The following is a 10,330-nucleotide window of genomic DNA, read 5'->3' on the forward strand; positions in this document are numbered from 1 at the left end:
TAAGAAATTAATTTAATCTAGTATAGTTATATTAATCGGTACATTAAAAACAATTAAACCTAGTAGCTGCGTTGAAGTCAACTAAAATTTTTTGTCCAATCAATACATTATTCCACAAAAGTGCTATACAGTCACTATGCAGAGCAGAGTAGAGCATTCCAATAGGTAGAACATTCCACCTTAGAACTAACGAATCTATCAGACATCCCAAATATAATCCTGAAGGAAGAAAGAGTAAGTTAATTTTTCCCTATCGGTGGGATTAAAAAAAATTGCAAATCCAGGACTTACCCTTAACTTTGTTTTTATTTTTATTACATATTATTTGGAAATAAATTTTAGTTATAAAAAAATAATCAAAAATTCAATTTATTTAGATAATGCTTTCAATTTACAATAATAATATATTTACATAAAATACTGTTATATATAATATAGGTATATATAAAATTATGCTATACAATGTTCCTATTTTCTGTATTTTTTATTTTGTTATACTCATATTATTTTCTTTCAAATCTTTATAATTATTTTTTGTTAAGAGTCCTCTAATAAAAATAATATTCTATTTGGAATATTTAGTTTTTATTTTTTCCGGTTAGTCGCCCTGCACAAGAGAAGTCCTCGAACATTCCGAAAAATGTTTTATGTGTGTATTTAGAAGTTGAAGTGGTGCAGTAGCTGTCAAAAGTCGCACATGAGGTTATTTTTGGTGCACTGGCTCGGAAAAAGGTCACTCTGTATATTAAAAGGGTTAGAATAAATTGACGGGAAGAGTTTTGGTAAAAGCAATTTTAAAGCGATTAGATGTGCCTAATTGAAATAAATTTTCTGCATTAAAAAACTGAACACTTTCATACAAACAAAAAGAAAAAAATTTTAAATAAAATTGAATAAATATCTCATTTTAATTAAATAAATTATTTTCAGTCTAGTTTTTCGACTTCATAAATTTTAATATAACAATAATTTATTTTTTATTATTTTTTCAAATTATTTTAGTTTTTACTCTTAAGTATATATAGTATATTATAGTATTCCATTAAAGCAAAAATATCCACAAGGAGTGAATTAATTACTTTAGTAAGTGATGCCAAGTATTTTTCTGACTTATGAAATATATTAAATAATATTATTTTAAATATCTTATATATATATCTTATTATGTATTACTTTATTTGCCTTTAGTAACCTTCGTGCATTGCAAGTGAACGTGTTTTTATATCAAAGAAATTTTCACATCTGCCGAAACTGCCCAAAAATGGAGCACGTTTCATAATTGCGATGTTTCGTGGAAAAATGAATATTTGTTTAGTACGTGTCCGTGAATATTTTTTCCTGATTTGATGGGTTTGGCCTTTAATGTTAAGGATCAAAGAACTTTTTTCTGTTTTTCTCAAGAAGTTGATTTAATGCCGGTAATTTCAATTTGGTTTGGGGCATTTGTTTTGTGAGCTCAGTCAAATTAATTTAAGTTTTTTTATATAATATACCACGGCATCTTACTCTATAAATTTTTTTTTATAAAAAGTTGTGAATCCATAAATTTTTTTTTATTGAAAAATTAATAAAAGTTTTAGACTTATTGTTAATTTACATACATAAAAGTTTATTGTAAAAATATGAATTATTCTCTAATAACTCTTTAAATCTTTTTTTTTAACGTTTAATAGTGATTACTGGTATCTATATATATTATTTTGTTATACAGCTAGTCTAGACATTAAATTTGAGATCTATCACTCAATATTCTTATTTATCATAAAAAAATTTTTTTAGAAGTTGTTGATAATAATAGTATTCTATAGAACTTTCAATTGTTCTCGAGCCTGTAATCAGACAACGCATTTAGATCAATTTCGAATAATTAAACTTATAACTTTTCGATTATGCTATATGTCGCCAGAGCCTGGTTTTTGTGATATAAAATTATTTTCTATATATTATATGACTATTTTGTAATTTTTATATATATATACATATTTATTTGAATACATATTAAGATACTTTTTTAATATTCATATTAAATATATTATGTTTGCATATATATATATGTATATTAAATATATTAAGTCATTAGTTTTTATTTTTATTGTTTAATATATTATTTCTATATATTATTGACTAATTTGTAATTTTATATATATAAGGTATACATATTTATTTAAATACATTTAAGATACTTTTATATTCATATTAAAATATATGTTTGTATATTAATGTATATATATAATATAATTCTAGTTATATATATATTAAAATAAATTTTTTTTATGTATTAATAAAATATTATATATAATATATTATTATATATAATTTATATATCTTAAAACATTAAAAAAAATTATTATATTATGTTAAATAAAGACGGTTTCGAAAAGTAGTAAACTACAACAAAAAATTTTTTTATATTATTTTAATTGAATTAATTGAATTTTGACTGACCATACAGCTATTTCGAGTATTGCCAAACACCCATCATCAGTAGTCGTGGAAATAATTCTTGTATTTAATTATTCATAAATAATTTTTTAACTGCAAGTATCAGGAATCGAACTCGTGCCCTGCCAATTTTGAAGTTCAGAGCCAGCGCTCCTTAACCAACTGTCTTCTATGTTCGCAAATTTTTCTGAAATTTTTTTAAATTTTTTAATTAATATTCGGTTTTAATATTTTTGTTTTCAAATTAATTTAAGTAAGAATTTAAATTCACGAGGAATTTGAGTATAATTCCTCGTAACCTGAAGGGTCGAGTTCAGAAGAAATTAAGAAATGCGTTACAATATTTTGTTAGCGATCTTGATTCTTAACCTTCCTTTTCCTATCACAAGCCTTTTTGCATGACTTAAGAGAAAACCAACAACCGATTTCCACTACTGAAGACTGTCGATGAATGTATATAACTAATGATTCATTTCAAAATATATTGAGAAGATATGTGTTATATCTATCTTATGTGTGTGTATCTATATTAAAATTACAATATTTTTATAGTTTCTTATTTAAAATGAAAGCAAAAAATATAAAGTATGAAGATGCATATTTCATTTCATAATTTATGCAGTTGTGGTTGCAGTCTGAACCCAATAGATTCATAAAATAAATTGATTCGAAAAGTTTTGGCAATGCAAGCATCTTTCTACATTACTAGAAGTTAGGGAAACTGAAAATGTAGATGCCAGAATTAAATTGAGTAAAATAAGATTTGTTGTTTTTAGTAGTTTCAAAATAAATAAATGGATTTTAAATTCATATTTAATTTGAGAGAGAAAATTAGAATTTGCATTGACGTCATTTGCAGGTTAAAGATATTTTACATATATATAAATATTTTATTTGAGATATCTATGAATAAAATTATACAAAATTTGTTTTTTTTTTAGGTTTTTTTATGAAAAGTTTTGTTTTGAAAAATCCAGAGAGTAAACATCTATTAATATAAACTCTTTATAGACGCAAGCATTTCGTCTGTTAGATAAACAGTGTGCTACTCATAAAAATATACTAATAATCGTAATAAATAATAAAATAATAATATAATAAAATATGATAATATAATATAATAAAATATAATTATACAATATAATAACTAATAATATAATAAATATAATAGCAAAATAATCAAAACATCGCCATTGTGACAAATTCCGCTAGTATCAGAGCAATATGTCTGGTAATCAATACTTCTTTGATAAGAAACAAAAGCTCGTTGTAGCACTTCCCTGCTTTTGGGTTCAGAGAACCCAGATAAAGAATATATATAACATATCTTTACTGCACATATTCTGTAGTTCCGAATATTAGTGCCCTTATGAGAGGTTAAGCAAGTTATCTGTATATGAACTGAGGTCCTATGCTCCACTTAGGAGAGAAGGAGAGCAGTAAAGTAAAAGTAAAGTATATATAAACTCGTATAATTAAAAAAGTAAAGTAATTTGAGTAAAATTGATGAAAATATTAATTAATAAAATCCTTCCAAATTCCGTAAATCAGCACAGATTTGCTGATACAATAACGAATTTTCTATTTTTATTCAAAATTACAAATCAGAAAAAAATTTTTAATTCCATAACGTCAACATTCCGCCTCAAATGTATGATAAAATATTACTAAACAATCTCTAAATCCTTCCTGTAAATAAAGCCAAATGATATCGATTTGCAAGTTGGTTATTGGCAGTCCTGGAGTGGAGTGGCTCTTATCAGATGTCGCTAATGCATTTTGTTAGTGTTATAATTATGGCTTACAAATCAACCATTCCATTCCACTATTGGCAATAATTTTACAGCTTCCATGCATGGATCCATGTGTCATGAAAATAGCAAAGTCGAATAAAGAGGAAATTGCTTTAAATTTGTTTATTTGATTTGGCAAATTAGTCGTCATTTTGTTGAAAAATTAATCTGCCAGATACATGTTTACTGACATATTTTTATGGTTTCTATTGATTTTGTTTTATTTAAATAATTTGGTTTAGCCAAATAAATCTGTTTAATTAAGCGTAAACTAATTGATTTTATTATAATTCATTTTTGCATAAACAATATTTATAATTGGTTAAGTAATTTTATACAAAATTATATGCAAATTTCAGTTGAAAATAATGAAATAAATGATTTATTTATAAAGCATTTTTAAAATGTTAATATTGTTATCAATAATGAAACTTTCAAAATCCATCTAGTGTGGTCTCATTCAAATATTATTTCACCAAGATTAATCCACATATCTCAATATAATGTTTCCAGGCTTTCTGTTGCTTGAAGTGTCAAACTTCTTCAACTGCTGTTACTTATTGATTATCTTCTTCTTATTCTTCCTATTTATCCCGATCTGCTGTTAGTCTCTTCCAGTTCAGTATTCCAATCGTTCTTGCATCACCATATACGTTCTCATCCCATCTTGTGATTGGCCTACATCTGTGCCTGATTGGCATAGGCTTTGCGTTACATATGCTGCTCGGCTTTATCTCTGATCCCATTCTTACTACATGAAAAACCCATTGTATCTCACTATATTTTATATACGTTGTTCGGCTTTATCTTCGGTCCCATTCTAACTACATGAGCAGCCCATTGTAGCCTTTGTGACTTAATGTATCTCACTATATTTTTTTATACGCTGCTTGGCTGAATCTCCGGTCCCATTCTTACTACATGAGCAGCCCATTGTACCCTTTGTGACTTAATGAGTCTCACTAAATTTTAGTTTTTTTGTAGTTCTTCAATTTCATTATTTATTCGTCTTTGTAAAGTTTCTGCATCTATTTGGATTGATCCACAGATTTGGCAAAATGTTTTTCTTTCGAAAATTTTTAAAGCTTCTTCTTACGCCTTTGTCATTGTCCATACTTCTGAGCCATATCTAGCTACCGGTCTCATTATTTTCTTGTACATTCGTAACTTACTTTCCTTGGTTAGTAATCTTGACTTCCTTAAGTCTAAATATTTGTAAAAACATCTATTTGCTGCCTGTATTCTATTTTTTATTGCGATTCTGCCATCATTGTTGTTGCTAATCAGCGCACCAAGATAGGGGTAAAATTACTTACAACCTCAAAGTTGTATTCAGCAATGTGTTGTATGTGTTGTATACCCGACTTATCGAATGTCATGCAATAAAATATAGATTGAATTAATTTTTCAAATTCTTAAAGCCTCAATACTGTAGTTAAACGATATGCGTAAAATGAGTTTATATTTATAATATATGTAATAAATTATCCAAATAAATATTTTCGCGTAAAATTTTACAAACTGTGATTTGCAGAAAATGTGTTAAAAACCACGAGCTACTTAAATATTTATACGGGTTTTCAAGCATTCTTTAAAAATTTTATTGACTCTAGAATTCTGCTAAATGTATCCACTCCAGCGCTACTATTTTATTAAAAAGCCAGCAAAAGCCCGACCCTCTTCTTGTTTCAGAGAAAATATTGCATGGCCTTTCGCAACTAGATATTTTTTTTATTTTATTTAATTTTATTTTATTTTATTTCGTTCTTTTTTGCCTGCAGTTGTTACATTTATTTGAGTAAAATTGTTTAAATTTTCAAAAGAAATTGCTAACCAAATATTTTGGGTCAAGGCTATACCAGCAGTTACCATTCGTTTTCATTTTTAAATCCTTTTTTTTTTTCTTCTATATAACGTATATTCACCCTCATAATGAAGATGTTGTAATTATAAATTAAATACTTAGCATGCAGTCCTGTGAAGTATGAAGTACTGTAAATTTCTTTTAATTTTATTTCAAAAAACAAACAACAAACGTAAAAAGATATATTCATGAAAATTCAAAACTTGACTCTCTTATGGCCTTCGGAAAGAATACTAGTTTAGTTATAAAATACTAAATTATATTATATTAAAACCATTTTTTTTAAATTTTATTAAATACAAAATGAAGACACAACAAATTTTAATTATTTTCATTTATCGAATTTTATTTACTCTTATAAGTATAAGTATATGTAGAAATTACAATACTGCATATTATTAATATATCAGTTGAAACTATATTAGATTGAATCTTTGAAAATAAGCTTATACAAAAAACTCTATCATTATAATATTAACATAGGAACAGGAATAAACAGGGCACTAACTCCGAACGGAGCAGAACACTGTGACCATGATTGTTCTTTTGTGCTGCAACCGACCCTAACTTAACAGATGATATTCTGCCTTCCGAATGAAGACCAGAATGTCGGCCGCTAAGGACCTCCTAATGTCAGAAGGGAAGAGTAGTTCTCGACCCAGTGACCTCCGTCTGGCACAGATTAAGGCTGGGATAATATTAATATAATTAATGTCTAATTAATTAGACTTTAATTATTTATTACCCTAACGGATATTAGGGAAATCGTTTCTGCAGAACTGACGATCTAACATAGCAGGCCTGCTTCTTTCTGATATTTATTTCCCGAACATTAAAAACCCACTCATTATTTTTTGCTCAAGTGATCTTAGGTTATCCTAATCTAACCTAATCATGTGAGATTTTTTAGATGACTTTTTCATTGGCAATGTAATTATTTTGAAAGTATCGATAATCACTAGTGCTTATTGTACTTTTAGATGTATATTATAACAAATAAGTGCTTAACATGGATATACTATATATACAATACATGCTCGAATGAAAGTATCGGGAACAAAATAACTTCATATCAAAAGTTAGTATTGAGAAGTACTTGGTACTTGGTTTAGATGGTAAAGTCTAAATTTAAATATTATTGGTCAGTCTTATTAATTAAAGTTTAATAAGTTAATCCACTTGATCACGATATACCTTTCTGTTGTAATAGTCTCATAAAGTCACACTCAGCAGTATCGGGATTGTTTTATTCTGAAATGGTTGAATGCTATATTTCAATGATGTCAATATGCATATCATTCGTTTAGTTTTTCCTAAGAAATAATCAAAAAGAAATAAATCATTTTCACAAATAAATAAATTCAGTAAAAATCATTAAGGGAAAAATATGAAGAGAACAAATGTTTGGTGTCGAGTGCTATTACCATTCAAAATTTCTTTCTTAGTTCTTACGTATGTTTTTCAAATATTTTTATTGAATTAATCTTATGTTTCAAATAAAAAAAAGTAAAATTAACATAATTTTATTTTGCAGATAAAATCACTTAAACAAAAAAATTCAATTTCCGCAAAAGGCAATCTTGAGAGCAATGCGAAAATTTGGGGGGAATTTTCGTCTATGGAAAAAGCCGCTCATATGATAAATGATGAAACATCAATTGTAAAAGTAATGAAATTTTTTGTTATTTCTGATATAGAAGATTAAGATTGTGAAAAACTTTTATTGCAAAAATGAAAGCAATAGAAATAAATTGATAAAACCAACTGTGGTAAGGATATGAAAACACAAGAAAGATATTTTTTAGGTTTTTGTGCTGCGCTACTTTGACTCTCTGAAAGCGGACTTATGCAAGCTTTAATGTTTTGATTTAATCAAATCATCGATAGAATATAAAAATTTTGATATTTTTTTAATATTGGAAATTATGTAAGAAAAACGATTTTTTTGCAATTTCACTACAACCAACTTTTAAGTGATGGCACGAGATACTCATGAAGACCACGTTTCAAAGAGAGCGAGAGAAGATTTCTGTGAATGCATTGAGAAAAATTGTCTATCTTAGTTAGTTTATCTCAATTAGAAACAAAAACAGAACTAAGTATAGAGTCAGTGCTGAAAGTTTATTTATTTCAAGAATAAAAAAAGAACTTTAATGGAGCGACATTGTAAAGCGAAATGTAATAGAGGACTTTACCCATCACATTATCGTCAAGAGTCAATAACTGGGACTATTTGTGATTTAGTAATTGAATGAAGTTCGAAGGGATTTATTTAAGACGAAAAATATCAGCAGGATGTTTCTTTTGCTCTATTTCTTCATTGCAAAATGAAGTGGGGAGCTATGTCCATTTCATTAACGTAAATAGCCACAAACTACAAACGGTAGTGCCTTAGTAGTTAAATGAAAGCAGAAGAAGTATATTCTTTAAATAATTATATATATTAGTTCATTTAATATGTAAATTCTTTTTGTAATCATAATTTTAGTTAGCATTATTATACATATTAATACAAAATATTTTCCCTTACTTACTTACTGCCTCCTTCACTCCTGCTAGAACATAGGGCCTCTATCTTCCATTTATATCATATTCTACTCGTATTTGACGCTGACTGTGTGATATCAACTTGCGTATATTCAGTTTTGCTGGGGTGTCCGACTAGCGGTTGTCTAGCGAATTCCAGTGCAATGCTTGTATAGCTACGTTGTTTATAAGACTTCTAAGCTAAGAATATGGTCAATTCATAACGTCTTACATCTGATTACATGTATTGCTGGCAGTTGGTTGATCAGATTACAAAAGTACTCGTTGAAAAATTTTGCCTAGTAAAGCAAAAATATATATACTTACACTATCTGCTAAAATATTAACTCATATTTCTAGTTACTTACTATATTTCTCACACACAGATTAATACCCCGGTTTTAGAAGCAGCAAATCGCTATACTTGCATTTTTACTTTTCACTAGGAGAATGGTTCATAGAGTTATTCTAAAGGAGTGTGGAATGAAAAGGCTTAAAAAGGTAATAACATATTGTAACGGGTACCACTGAAGTAAACATTTGGTTCTACGCGGTTACATCTATGCTGGTTTTATTCAAGCCTTTTTTAAACAGAAGTTGTGATTCGACTTATTTTTTATCAATCTCTTATAATTGCAACTAGAAAAATCGTTTATATATACTATGTTATTCTGTTATTATATAGGAATTATTATAGAAATTATTTAGGAATTTAGGAAATATATATGATGGATGCTCTTTAAGTAAGAATATTGAAGAAGTAATATATGCCTAGAAAATATATGAACGATAGGAACTCATTTAGTGGACTCTATAACTTAAATTTTTCTCAGCATACCATAGTAATGTCTAAAAAATATATGAAAATATAAAATATATTGGTGGGTACACTATTTTTACGAACCACACTAATTGCAAATTATGTATTTCCTTACAAATAAGGAAATATATACCTAATAATAGTGATTTCGTTTGTTTGTTCCTTAAATTTTCTATAATTTTCGCAAAGCCCTATTAAGTTCATTTAAATTTGTTTCACTGACCTTTTTCCATATGAGTGCGTTAATGGATTTGCACTTGACCATTGCGTCCATTAACTTAGGTTAACCCTTGACATTTGTGCTAAATTTTGCCACACGTGAAGCTTTTTTATCTAAATAAATCTCAAAAAATTTAAATTCCTTTCTTGTCTTGCTTTAGGTTATCTACATTATTGAACACAATAGCACTTTGACATATTTACATGACAAAATTTTTGAAACCCCTTCCTTTATACGTTTATGTATACGATTTTGTTGAATTTTATTGAGTGACATATTATATCCAGGGGATATTTTTTGAATTAGAGTTTGTTTCATGCACATATTAAGGCACATAAATGCATAGAACCATCGTGCCTTTGCGTTTATTTAAAATTATAGCAATTGTAATAATCGGAGAATAATAATAATTATATGCGCAAAAGTAATAAACACAATAACAAATATATTTTTTGTGATTTGTCGAAATAATATTAGTCCTCACTTTTTATCACGTTTATGCTTTCGATTTATACTTCAAGGCTTTCAAAGCTACCAGACTTGATTAAAAAGTTGCAGTATAAAATGTTCATTGCAGTAGTAGTCAACAGTCAGTATGGTGTTTATTACTCCGGTCTTTAAAATTTCAGTAGACTTTAACCAAATTCACCATACTAATTCCAGCG

The 10,330-nt window shown here is 27.4% G+C and overlaps 1 long non-coding RNA gene across 1 annotated transcript; it reads right to left on the bottom strand.

The window, feature by feature from the left end:
- Positions 1 to 2,594: 2,594 nt before the first annotated feature.
- Positions 2,595 to 10,048, bottom strand: LOC119671366. Its single transcript, XR_005251810.1, has 3 exons — positions 9,669 to 10,048; positions 8,634 to 8,924; positions 2,595 to 2,629 (listed from the first exon to the last, which is right to left on the bottom strand). It is a non-coding gene; the product is annotated as an uncharacterized LOC119671366 (long non-coding RNA).
- Between the last annotated feature and the right edge of the window lie 282 nt (positions 10,049 to 10,330).

Source organism: Teleopsis dalmanni, chromosome 1 (genome assembly GCF_002237135.1).
Source record: "Teleopsis dalmanni isolate 2A chromosome 1, ASM223713v2, whole genome shotgun sequence".
In the NCBI taxonomy this organism is placed as follows: Eukaryota; Metazoa; Arthropoda; class Insecta; order Diptera; family Diopsidae; genus Teleopsis; species Teleopsis dalmanni.